This window comes from Stegodyphus dumicola, chromosome 11 (genome assembly GCF_044657685.1).
Source record: "Stegodyphus dumicola isolate Sdum_Otavi_A_Nest chromosome 11, ASM4465768v1".
Taxonomy (NCBI): Eukaryota; Metazoa; Arthropoda; class Arachnida; order Araneae; family Eresidae; genus Stegodyphus; species Stegodyphus dumicola.
The window spans coordinates 153,812,522-153,827,314 of NC_140778.1; positions in this window are offsets into that span (position 1 = coordinate 153,812,522).

Here is a 14,793-nt window from a genome sequence, read left to right on the forward strand (position 1 = left end):
GCATATCTTGCTTGACATAAAATCTTTTCAGCAAAATGCATATACGAAAATTGAAAGCAAAGTCATTGCAAAACGCGAAATATCATGTATCCATTCGATTTCGAAACCGCGAAATATTTTTCTTTTTCATTCTTTCAAGACAATGAGATTTATAACAGCATCGATCTTTTTCCTTTCTGGAAATGCATTTGAGCAAAAGCATTTTTTTTTGTTTTGAAAAAGGCCTGAAATTAAAAATTTAAATTAGTTCACATTTACTAATCTATAGCACTTTAATTTGAAACTCTGATACTTAATTTATAAAATATCATGCCATTTAAAACCCTCTGCCCGGCGAGAAGTCTCGCTAAAAAAGTACAAATTTCCCAAAATTACTTTGATAATTTTTTTTATTTAATTGTAAAAATTCTTCTGGTATTTTGTATTTGGATTTGTGTACTTTTAATATATTGCCTCAAATTCTTTGACATATTTTAATATGAACGTATATATACGTTTTTACAGATATCACAAAAAATATTCTAGGCCGTACATATACGGCCTTGCCGGTTAGGGGGTTTTAATAATATATTTCTGTAACTGTACTTTGCTTACAGTTGCTTTCCGAATATCGATATGTTACCACTCTAATTACGATCAATATATAGAAATACAGATTAAACTTCAAAATTGTGTTCGACCACTCCTAAAAATTAAAGCAATAATTTACAAAATAATGAGCTGATTACTTACCGGCAATAATGAGTAACAATTATGTGACCTACTTTTGAACGTATAAATATCACACTGAAACATCTAAAACAGGACATGCAATAAATCATAGAATGTTTCCATGTTTCCAGCGATTTTTAAGAAGAAATGTGAAATGTAGGTGCAGAACACCATTACATCAACCAAATGCTAATCATTATCTCTATGGCAATGCCCATTACTGTCAAGTATTAGATTAAAGCATTTACCAGGATTTGCAACAACAATTCAAAGTATTTATTATTTACCTGTTCCGCTCTAAGGCGGAAGGGAATGATGCCTTCGTGGAGGACCATTCTAAGGAAACTTGCTTGTATTAACACGTTACACATGGAAAAACCCACGAAAATGTCTATGCAGCCAGCCCGTTTGCGGCATTCGAACCTCGGACCGAACTACCAGTGTTCAGGGAACTTTACAGCTCGGACGCTAGTGGGCTACAAATTCAACGTAAAGATTTATTTCACAACGCAAAGGGTATATATGTCTGCAATTGAAAAAAATTAGGAAATAAATTATTGAAATTGAAGACACGGTGAATTTTAAATAATTAATCATAATAAGGGGACTTGGTACCCCAAAATCTATGAAATTTCCGATTTTTCAGTTTTTTTGCCAAAAACAAATACCTTAATATCCTTAAAATATTAAAGAGAAATTTTGAAACGAGCTGACGATAATAAATGGCATAAAAAGTTAACTTTTTATGCTGTGTGAATGAAAAAGATCAATTCTGTGTGGCGTAAGCGCCAAAGTGACATTTATTATCGTCAGCTCGTTTTTTTATGACATTTATTATCGTCAGCTCGTTTCACTTAAAAAAACTTTGACAGCCGTTTAAATGCATTAAATGCGCCTTCAATGTTTATTTTTTAATTTCTTAATTGTTTCAGTAACTTATTAAAAATCAGCGTAAAAGAAGAAGCATGTAATTAAATATTACTGCAACTATGACCAAACTCTGTTCATATGGGAAGTTGAAAAGTGAATATACACATATTATATATGTGAAGTAAATTATATATAATTCATGCTGTTACAAATTTCGTACATAAGTCATTTTAGTAAAATTATATGTGAAACTATTGTATTTCTTGTGCAATGTAACATGAAAATCTAAAGAAGCGAAGCTTCCCAGAAAAGTAAAACTACAGGGACAATTACAGGTGAAATCGCTGTATTTTTCTGTATAATGTAACATGAAAATCTAGAGAGATTATATTGTGCCTGTAAAGTAAAAATATAGCGACACGTTCTTTTTAACGTTGAAGAAATGGCTATTTCGCTAAGTTGGCGAGATATCGCCAAGCTAGCAAGGGTTTCGACGATTACTTTTTGTCTCCAAATTTGACGCGAAATCTCCATAAGTCACAAAACTTGGCGACATTTTTATTCGGTTCCTGTATAACTGCAATGTAATTGAATAACTGTAAGTGATGCTATCTGTAGCTGTAACCGTATCTGGGTCTTATATGCCTTTCAGTAATTTCGAGAAGTACTAAAAATTTCTCGAGGGCCGGGGGGACACTATCTAAGATTGAAGAGAGCAACACTTTAGGAGTAGTCGTTGTTTCTTTTTTTCAGCGTGGTTCGAAGTATTGAGATATATCCGCGTTATCGCTATTTAGATGTATTTTGTGCTGAGCTGTGTTTAAAGTTCTTAGTGGTTTGAAGTGTAACATCCTGATTGCACTTTTTGATACTGCAAAAAGCTGAAAGAATACTTTTGTTGAAAGTTCCAGAACTTTATACATGTTCTTTTGAGTAAAACAAATTTTATTAAACTTTCATCGATTCTGTGTACATTCAATGTATTACGAGTTCGTGTGCACGCAACAATACTAAGAAAGGGAGAAGAACTGGAATTTAAGCTTTAAGATTAGCTAAAAAACGATTTTTATCTTTAAATAAAAGGAATTGCTTACAGATTCTACAGGTTCTTAAAATTTCATGTTTCCCGTAGAAATCCAGGTTAATTAATGGCCTTTGTTAGTTAACTTAAAAGTTTAAAATTCTGTTAACTGCTATATCTAGTATTAATTTTCTACCTATTTTCAGTTTCTGAATGCTTGAATTTCCTTCTTAATTTTTCAGCAAAATTTATTAATTAATACCAAAATATGAAATATAAATGTAAAACTATACCTCAATTCACTCATACCAATATGTGAATATGCCTGGAAATCCATGTCTGCGATGTTATCGTCATGCCATGATTTGCAGGTGCTTTAGTTTTTACCGCGATAATTTCGAAGATGATGCTTTTAAACTGCGAAGTTTTTGAGTCGCTTATTTTCGATGACTATGTTTTGTACCACGATGTTTTAGAACTGTGATGTTTTGTCTTTTCTTTTCTCCAACGATGCTTTGTACACGATGTTTTCTCCGCAATGTTTTCGGCAGCAACCATTTGCTGCGATCTTACAATTTCTGTATATAGACATAATGGCTGTCCCATAATTCACAAGCGTGGTGGGGATTAATCAATACATTTAAAAATGTTGAGTAAGACACCAAAGAAGTATTTCGTGGTCTTAATGAAAACTAAATCTGATAATATTTGACCTTTGTTGTTAGAGCACTTCAAATCTTAGTTTACGTCAAGAAAATCTGCTTCATCCAGTTTGTCATCAAGCTGATCCTAACAATCATTTATCTAATGAGACCATTCGTAGGAGTTGGGCAGATTTTGTAGTAAGTATACAAGATATTCTATATATTGCTGCGGAGTGCCAAGCTGCTGTAAGATAGCTTCTCCGGAAAGCAGGTTAGGATTGCCAGATATCACAAGGAAAGGCAGGGTTGCCACATTTGATGCAAAATCGCCCATTTGGAGATATTTGGCTTCGAAATTTTCAATATGTCATAGACGGAGCGAGAACATTCTAGAACTCATTCTTAGCTGTTCCCTCAGTAATGCGAAGGTAGATTAAAGCTATTTATGCCTGCCTCGCACAGGAAGAAAGTAGTGAAAATTCATTGAATTAAGAGATTAGCTTGAGAGTGATCGACCGAGTCGGGAGCTGTACTATAGTGCTTTGCAGTGAAGCTGTCTTCCCCGTTATTACTTAAGGCTGTGTTGCTGATTGTTTCAGCTTGTTTATCGAAGTTTCTCGACGACTGTAAACGTGTCTTTAGAACTGCCCTGTGTAATATTAGCGAATAAATTATATTTCAAGTGTTATCATCAATTACTGCAGTTTCATGAACTCGTAGAATGCTTCAATAGCAAACATCAGGGCAAATAATAACCATATTCCAGTATTCTACCGAGAGTGATCCTCAAATCGAGATGCCTATATCTGGCTACTTGTATTATAAGGCACTTAAAATTTATTTAATACCCAGAAGTTTCACAGGAGCTAGAAGAAAAATTCAGTTATGCTAGTCATTAGATTAACTGTTATGTTTGTCATCGACGTAATTATAGTTATTGTCCTTTTCTTTAGCTAGCACCAATGACTGGATCTTTGCGCTGTTTATATGCACACTTATTATGAATAAGTTTTAACGGAGACCAGCAGATTTTTAGAAACAAATGTAAATGTACTTTCACCAAGATACGAAACGTGCCTCATTCTAAATATGCTAATTACTTACTCAACAAGAACCAGAAATAGAATAGTTTCTCATCATTTTATGTAAGTTTCAGAATAATGTGGAGCTTTGGGAACAAGATATATAATCTGAAACTGAAAGAAAACGGTGTAGCACCAGGGTGCCTGGGTTAACGTGAACCCTACCCCTTGTAGAATAAGTAAGTTGTTTCGAACAATGTCAAAAAAATAACTAAACATAAAAAAAACTAACTTAGATAAATTAAGAATAAAGATTAAGTTAAAAACATAAAGAAAGATTTGGACAAAAATAATTAATTTAGGCAAATTTTCTAATAACTGCAGGTTTGGAAAGCCGTCAAATTGGTGAACCAGAAGTAATGATTACTCGAGGATTTAATCTCTTGCGGCCATATGTAATCTTTAAAAGCTTAAAATGCATTTAAAACAGTACATCATTTGGAGGGTAGTGGGACAGAATGAAAATTGCTATATGCACGAGGTATTAATATTTAAGAATACATATTGTCAGAACTTTTCATTTTCTCTATATCTTCATTGTGCTTAATTCAAATCTTAATGAAATAGACATTTAATCGCCACTGGAAGAGTGCCTTGACACAGATGCGTTTATACAGGGTTTCTACTGCATACAGCTGTACTTTCCTGTAACCTGAGATACTTCCGCATTGGGCCTTGTATTGGGAATTTTCCTATCTGAATCGCAATACTTATCAGCGGTGGCTGAAGTTGAATGGTGTACAGTATGGGTGCTCATTGGCCATCATGTAGCAACCCATCGAATCTACATTTTAGATCCCCAATTTCTGCCTATAAAAGCTGTCAGCATGTTTAACTACTGTACACTTCTCTGTTTTATTCTCCTGTTTTTACGGTCTTTATCTACATTACGACTCATGTTTCATTGCCCCGAAATATTCTATATTATCTGTTACTCGAAACGGCGTCCTGTTGTCGGACTTTCCTCAACTTTACTGTCTATGGGAATTTACCATATGCTTTTTATTCCATTGCTACTTCTGTTACAACTGGCAGTTTAGAATATGAATAGGACTATTTTTCCGTGAACTTATTTGGAGTTATTATTTCATTCATGTTATATTTAATTCATATTTGGAGTTATTATTCATGTTCGGAATTATTATTCATGTATTATTCATGTCATTATTCCTGTTAATGATATTTGAAGTTATTATTTATGAACTTTTTTCATGTACTTATTAGGAGTATACATTTTATCATCTTACTGACTTAAATATTTTGAGTTTACTTTCCAGAACCTGCGCTGAAACTGACAGACCAGTCAGGATGCATCTTCGTGTTGACTACTTCATCTACTGTGAATCTTGCGTTTTTTGTTTGATTTCATTTATATATGCTTTTTAGTCACTTCACCACATTTCAAAATTTTGTAGAAAAGCTCGCAAGTCAACTAATGATATAAATACTACAATAACCAACTCTTACTACTTGAAATCTTGTTACCGTGATGACGTCACTTCCATCGCGTATTTTACTGTACAGACCTTCTGTAAATACTTTTATCTTGATTTCTATGGTCTTTATTACTATTTTGCCCACCAGCGTCCGAGCGGTAAAGTCGATGAACACTGGTAGTTCGGTCCGAGGTTCGAATACCGCGAACGGGCTGGCTGCATGGGCGTTTTCGTTGTTTTCCCCATGTGTAACGTGTATAGGAGTCAGTTAACCTTAGACAGTCCTCCACGAAGGCACCCTCCCCTTACGCAGATAGCCCTCGAGGCTTTGCCATAATCACACACATACATACTTTATTACTATTTACTCGATTTGTACTGTGACTCAACACGAAGAATAGCTATGTCAGACCTGGTGATGATCTACGGCACCTTCCGATACCTGCATCGTCTGTCTTCTCGAAGAACCACGCACTACGAAAACACACTGCCATATGTCCTTATTTCAAGGTGCCGGAACACGTCGTAACAATTGGTTTGTTTTGATTTCAGTTTGGTTTATGAGATTACGACAAAGCCTCGAGGGCTATTTACCTAAGGGAAAGGATTTTCGTATACATGTTACACAAGAGGAAAAACATGAAAATGCTCCTTGCATCCAGCTCGTTTGTGGGATTCGAACATCGGACCGAACTACCAGAGTTCAGCGACTGTACGACCGGCCGCTGGTGGGCCTCTAATTGGTTTGGAACTTGATCTACCGATCTATTCTCCGTGGATCTGCTTCCTATGACGCTCTAAAGTCAACGTGGCAGCGCTACCACCTGTTTCAGTGTTGCGTAAAACTGAAATTAGTCATTTGTTTAATTAATTTGTATTCACCTGAAAACTCCTCTTTTGTTGCATATAAAGTACAGATGAACTGAAAGTTACGTTCTTCACTTACCCCATGTGTAATTCAGACGCACATGCCGCAATATGTACAAGAAATAATAGTAAAAAAAAGTAAAAAATGAAGTATTGAAACTTAATTTTTTACTTTTAGTTCTTATAAGAAAATAGAAAATTCGAAAAGGCGTCTAGTGTATACAAGCTAAATGAAGTTCACTTACGCATTCACAGAGAATATAATCTAGAGAACCTACTTGAATGGCTATCACACATCTATATATCACTTTTATTACATATTAGGTTCATTCCAATGTTCATTTCAACAAATTCAAAATACCTCCAGCTCAATAAATGTTTTTATTTAGTTATTGTTAAATTTCTTAATATTGCTTTAGCTCATTAAAATAGAAACGTAGGCTATGGATCCTAGACGAATATTGATGTCATGGAAAGCAGCTAGAAATGTATGAATTTAATATATCTTCTTTCACATATAAAGTTCAACTGTACTTTTAATTGTATAAGATATTTCTCCCGCCTTCTTAGCATGCCTTCGTGGTGTAGAGGTCAGCACGCTTGACGCGAATTTTATTTGAGATAAAATTTTCTGAAAATGACGAATTTTTCAAAAATTTCACTTTATCTTATGTAATTTACCTCATGCAATATGTGTTCCAACTCAACTTCAATTAGAATTTATAGATTTAGAATGTGAGTCTGCAGTAAAATTAAAGTTTCTTGAAAATCCTGCATTAATTGCTTTTTATTCAAAGCACGTGACCGAAGATAATTCGTAAAATGGAGTTTTTATGTCTTCTGTGTTTGGAAGTATCAACATATGTGAAGAGATTTTTAGTAAAATCAAAATCGTAAAATCAAAAACAAGGAGACGGATAACAGACGGACATTTGGAGGAAACTTTACGAAGTGCAACAACGCAGATTAAACAGGATATCGAAGCTTTAATCAAGCAAAACCAATGTCAAATTTCACATTAAAACTAAAGTAACTACCATCTCCAGCCAATAATGTAAGTTTTTTTTTTTCGTTCTTTATTGTAAGTGCATTTTGTAACATAGTTCTGTACAATCATCTTTACACTTTTTCTAAGTAGTTAAAAAAAGTTTTAAAACATTTTAATTCGTTTTCCATTTGACTTTTAGGAACCAATGTATATATATGCAAATCTGTAACGCTATCTCTTCGCTTAGAATCAACTGTAGTCTTGAAAAGCAAACTTCCCTATTCTATATAAATTTTCTGACTACACTATTTTTTGACACCTATGTGGTACGCGGATATTTGTGAATTTGTTGATGTGGACCTCGGGCGTGAAGGTTTGAAGACCCTTATTCTACAGGGCTCAGATACTCCTGTTTTCCTAAAACCACCTCGAAAACTATTGGCTGCAAAGCAATAGCTGTTACGACACATTAACCAGCAAGATATGCAGAAATAGAAGTTCACTCTACAGATATAACGGCGCTTACTCAAACTCTCTACCTTTCTCTTCTAGAACTCAGTATTTAAACCTTTTCTTCTCAAGGTAGAATTTGCATTACCTCATGCGCGCTATCAAATTTAAATATTCTAGCATTGACAAAACTAATTGTGAATATCATCTATTGTTTCATCTAGTGATGTTTCGGATTTATTAACGGAAGGACAAATTACAAATTGTTTGCTTCGCTCTAGGCATTTTCACTAAGCAGCTAATTCCAAACAAACTATTTAGCTATTCCTAATCATCTCTGTTACTCCTCAGATTAAGTTTCGGCGGGCTAGCTTTTATTACTTAAAGTCTAATCTCACCTTAAATGCCACAATTTTGGGAATATTTCAGAAATTTTAAAAATCATAACAGCGATATAAAATGGCCTCAAAGACTGAGCAAAGCAATCCACAAACTCTGTGATACACATCAGAAAAAAATGTTTGTAAAAAGCTGTATTATGATACTTATTTTGTGTAAATCTTGAATTCTTGCTATTTAAATCCAATGGTTTAGAGACTAAGCGTGTACATCGAAATAGGCAAGTGGAAATCGTGATGATTTCTAATTTCTCACGTAAGAGGGGGAAGAACATGGACCTAATAAGAGATAGACTAACCGACATCTCGGCAAGAAAGAGTAGAGACAATCTGGTTTACTTTAACACTGAAACCTATGGCGTTTGTATCACATAACTCTTTTTAATTATTAAATGTGATACGTTGTATAGTGATGAGATTATGAAAGCCACAGTTTTTTCCAAATAGGATTTAATATATATCATTAAAGCACTTTTTACTGCATTTCGCGCATTTTTTTCACGCGTAATTCTTGTGCAAACATCTTTACTTTGGTAAAACGGTAAAAACTGTAAGCACAAAATTTATGAAATTAATTTTGCGTAAAAATAAAGTAAAATTAAATAAGATTGATAGTACGTGATGCTTTGAAATAAATAAAATTAAACAAGATCTGAAACTTTAAAAAAAAAAATTTAATGACCATTTTCAGGCAGTGATTTTCAAAACTATAATAACAGTACAAAAAAATCATTTATTTGATTTATATCATTATTAACTTATTAACATTAAAGTGGAATATTTATTTTAGTAATTTATAAAATTCGAAGCATAAAATTTTCTGAGTGTTGTGAATGGAAAAATAAAAGGTAAAATGAAATCTGAAAGCAGTAAGATATTATATTACGTCCAAAAGGAATCCTTCTTTTAACGTTTGGTGTGTTACCTATATTTATTCAATATCATGTTCTTCGAAAGTAAACCACATACATTTGAAAACAGCATATCTTCATAATTTCTGCACTGGAGTTAAAACTTATTTTCCGTCTCTCTGTGAACTCGTTGAGTTTGTTAATCAAAAATACGTTAAGTTTTACAAAATATGAAAAAATATGAAATTAAAACAAATTCGAAATTCGGCCGTCCAGATGCCCGTGTTCGGGTGCAGGATTACATTATTCAAAATTTGATGGTTCTAGATACTCTCGTTTTTGTCACAGTGCGAGAAACATACATGTATTCATGCACCCCTTTGAGCTAATAAATTAAATTAACAGTAAATAAAAAAAAATCTTATGCAGTACTAAAAATAAATTTAAAAATACAATCACTATAAAATTCAAGCAAAATCAATTATTACGGTTAAATACAAGTTTAATATTAGAATTAAATGTATAAAATTTTTAAGGAGTCAAATGTGTTTATCACTATGATGTATTATGAAATATAATTGAAATAGTATTCCTTCATAGAAATTGTGCTATAATACTCATCTAAATTTTAAAAAAGCAGCACAAGTTAGAATTTTAAACAAAACATTCAAAAATTCGTTTCTAAATATTATAGTATTTTTTACTTATTTACACGAATAAAAATATAAAAATTGCAGGAGAAAATTGTTTGTTTGAAATTTTCTATTAGTAAGGATTTAAAATATTATTTTTTAAAAGAAGTAGTTACAAATTTCCTCACAGCATAGGAAAAGCTAAAAAATATCCAGCCCTGAAAGCATGCAATAGCTTTATAATTATTTGGAACGTTAATTATGCTTGATAAATATGCTAAATTTTTAAAAATCAATCTCAATTTCAAAAATAAAAATTTGTAGAAATTCTAATTTGTGAAATGAGGCAATACAACGAGCTATTTCTTGACAATTATACACGTTGCAATAGGCAACTACTGCTAAATTTCTGGAAGTCGTCCCTACTCCTCCGGATGAATGAAGGTGACATCCGGGAACGCCTCAGACGAGGGAGAAAACCCATTGTATTTCTTATAAGGTCCATGGTCTGAGTATGTGCTATTGTTGTTTACAAGGAGGTTAGTTCTAACCTCCTTGGTTCTTTACATGAGCTTTTCACGTTAAATGTTGTTGCAAAATGCAGCTGCGTTATAAGTAAAGAAAGACCCTACCGAGTTAGTTGATATAATTATTCCGAAGTTCTGAGAATAATTATAGTAACCGTCTCATTCTGGGCTCAAAATCAAATGTAGGCAGTTTCAAGCTAGCAAACGCCCGTTCAGCCAGGCAGTATGCTGAGCGGCAACGAAGTCTTCAACGACCTTACCTATGAGCCGCTGGTGGGCGTTGCTAAATAGCAGAACATTTAATTCTAATGCTTGCATTTTCGTTCGCGTGTGTGTGAGTATGTAGTTTGTTTTACTATTTAATTTACTTTTATGCAAATTTGGCTATTAATCTTTGATTGCTAACATTAAATAAACTCAAGGTAATATATTTATGACAGCAGTTTTTTCCGGTTGACTACTTAAAGAGGCATTCGAATACGTTTGAATTATACATTTAGTTCAAATAGGGTGCTACAAAGACTAATTATTAAAAGTCCGAGTTTACACTGATTTCTTTACAATTAAAAAATCAATAATGCACCAGAAAATATAAAACTGGAGCTAATTAATCTAAAATTTCATATAAATCTTATGAAAAATTTTAAAGATGCAGATTTTATTCTTTTATCATACTTCTGTTAAAATAAATAGGCTCATTTAAAATTTTTGCATCAAGAATAGTAATTTTGTTTGCGATACCATATTGCTACGAATTTTGTTATTAGATAGGTAATTTTAGTATAAGTAAAATTGTGGTATTTTATTTGTAACATAAAAGATCTATATAGAAGTTATACCGAAAAAGTAAGAATACAGGGCAAGTGCTTTTAAAATTGAGTAAATGGGTAAATCTGTAATTTCGCGAGATATCGCCAAGCTGACAACTGTTTTGGCGACTTATTTTGGAGACAAATCGCATAAAGTCGCTACGTTTGGGGATCATTTGGCAACATTTTTGGTCTGCTCTCTTTATCAAAGTAATAGGTATTAAAATTGAATAAATTTAACTGACCACTATGTTAGCTGTAACCGTAATACCACCCTCGTATTGCTTTCCCGTAATTTCGAGAAGCAGAAAGTACTAGAAATATCTTAGCGGCCGATTGAAGACTATTGGAAGCCGAAGAGGGAATATTTGCTCTCAGTTTCTTAATTATTGTTGTTTCGAGTTGTTAGTTCCGTGTGAACTGAGATATCCGAGTTAGATTTCTCTTTAGATGCGATTTGGATTGATTGTGTTGTGTTTAACGTTATTAGTAGTTTGAAGTGTAAGTACTGATTTAATTGTGTGATACTGTGAAATCTTGTACAAGTATTTCTGTGAAAAATTCCAGAATTTTGAAGTGCTTATTTTTGATAAATTAAATATTTATTAACATATCATCGGACTTGTGTGCATGCAGTCTCTTACGAACCCCTATGCACCACGCAACAATATGTATATGAGCAGCTATTTTTCAGCATTTATATGTGAACAGTAGAAAAGTAGAAGAAAAGACCCTGATTAATCGTGTTGCGAAGAGAAATTGTCTGATCGCGTTATAAACACTAGGTGAACGATTTTCTGATATAAGGAAATCCTTATTTTATTTGATTCTGAATTATTTATTTTAATGCTTTAATTTTGAGGAAAAACAGATGCTTCTGGGAATATTATTTAGTTTAAAAGAATATTATTTATTTTTATTTTATTTGCAATTTTTGTACAAGCTTTGATTCATTGTGGAAAGAAGCAGGGAAAGGGAGGCAATTTTGCTAAGTCATGATTTCGCGCGCTTTGTCCCTTAGAATGTTCTAGAAGGAATTTCATTGTGCAGTTGACCTTAGGACAGGAAGTACGTGACAGAAGGGCCAGAGGTTGGCACTTGTCTTTCGATGTAAGTCATTCAGGTTTTGGCGAGTGAGGGTCCGGTTGTTGGCTAAGTGAAGAAGGGCGCGCATGCGCGATCACCCTTATTTCCGCATTCAGGGGTTGAAAACGCAAATTTTGCCAAAATTAAGGGGGCGATAATTGAAGCCATAGTGGGAGCCCGCGTTTGTGAAGGAGACGAAGAAAATTCGAGTTTGAATCACTTTTTCGTGCGACACTTGGCGAGACTTGCTTGCGGAGCTTACTTTGGACGTCATTCTTGAAACTTGCTCTGGGATTGAGCGTTCTAAACGATGTAATTTACGAAGAGAGATGCTCCCCGGCCGCGTTTTGACTAAGAGGCGAGAGACTTTACTCACTTACTCTTCTTACTCTTGGAATCACTTACTGGGTGGACTTACTTACTTTTGGCCTAAGACTGTAATTTCGAGCTTCCTCTTGGGATGAGCAAGAACAGGCGAGCCGTAATTGCCTAGAGAGACGTTTCTGGCCGGGAGCTGCAAACATGCTCCCCTGCCACGTTGTGGTTAAAAGGCGAAATTGAACCGGGCGAGTGACTTAAGACTTTCAAGACCAGGCGGACAGCCGTGCTGGGCAGCTGTGCTCCTGTTTCTGTTTTCCAGAGTGAAAATAGCTTCGTCGTTATGAAAACCAGTTACCTGCGTGTGTGTTTCGCCAATAGTGCCAGGACAGGACGATGTATTCTGAAACTTCCATTTGTGATCGTAAAAATGAGCCCCGCCGACGTCAACGCTTATTAGGATACGAGTTCTCCACTTCAAGATGTCCTTACAAGATAAGTCTATTTTTTTTGTGTTTGAACTTCAAGTAAGGTTTCAACGACTTCCTTGGAATGTAAAATAACAACGTCGAATCATAAATTACTTCTCAGGCTTTCATTGTTTCCCTTTCCCCTTCTAAACTACCGAGACAAACCTTAAGGTTTTTATATGAATTAGGATGTAATAGTTTAAGTTGTTTGTGTAATCTTCCTTAGAACAGATGTGAATTGTAACTAATATGTTTTCCTTAACCTCTTAGAAATCGTAGAACGGTTACCCGTTAAATTAAAATAGTCATGTAATAGATTTGAAAATCATGAATTTAAATGTAACAAAAAGTAAATGACAAATTGAAGAATCCCCCTGTGTCTAAAATAAGTAAATTAAAAGGTAGCACAAATCAGAAATTAGACTCTCTGATGAGGATAAGATTTAATTTTTAATTGTGAGGAATTTGAATAAACTGGTAATTAACCTGGAAACCTATTACTTATGTTTTCTTTACATCTTTTATGTGTTTTTCTTATATATTTATTGATTTTACATGTTGTTTATTCGATCCTTTCACGGCGCGGTCCCGGATGCATTTTCACAACGCAATGCATTAAAAATTCACTTATACGATCACTAAAAGTTTGGTAATTAGCAAAAACTTAAGAGTTTATTTACTCAGTTGATATTTAGATAGTTACGGCTTCACCTGTCTGTTTCTGCATTAGCTTCCTCCCTAAGAGGAGCTGGTAACACAACATTGGTTCAGTAGCTTTTAACAATCGATAAGTAGCTACAATCTGTGATGAAGCAAATATCTAGTAATTTCTTTCTAAGACTACACATTTATCAGTATCGAAATGCTATAAAATGTCACACTATGTTAAGAAATAAAAAAGTTTTATTTTATTTACATATAAATGCGCGTATTTTTATTGAGGTATCGGAAAACGTTGATATATAAGAGAATGAGTCTATGTTGTCATTATTTATTCTCAAATTTTTTTTCCATTTGAAAATTTCATCAAAGAACTTAAAAGGTTTTCATGACTTTTTTTTCTATTCTTAGTTTACATTAAAGTAAGTTATTTAACCTTTATTAAGGTCGATTGATTGTCTTTCCAAATATTCGAAGAAGAAGCTGAATATAGTTACGGCTTCACATAAAGTGAGAGAATGAGCAATCACTCCGAGTGATTGCTCATTCTCTCATTTTAGCGAAAGCATCACTTTTATTAAGCGATACGATTGAGATTCATTTTCTGCCTGTATTTCAGCCTTGCGTGCAATAATTATAGGTTTAGTTTGCATGCTCACTGGAGATCGCTAATCTTACCCGTGCTTTTACACGAATAAATTATGTCTTTTCCTCGACGACTGACTGATCACGGCTCTTGTTGAACAAATTGTAACGATTTGAACCTCAAGGAGCTTTAGGACAACAACTGACATGATTCTGTCCAAGCTGAAGCATAAATTTGTGAAACTACTTGCTGACGAGATGCCCGTTTACAATGAAATGTTTCCTGAATTCTATGCTACAGCCTTTACAGACGCTGCCAATCCCATAAAAGATTCGGACTCTGATGAAATGCAATTTGAAACAGTTTGCAATAAGCGTCGTCGAGCTT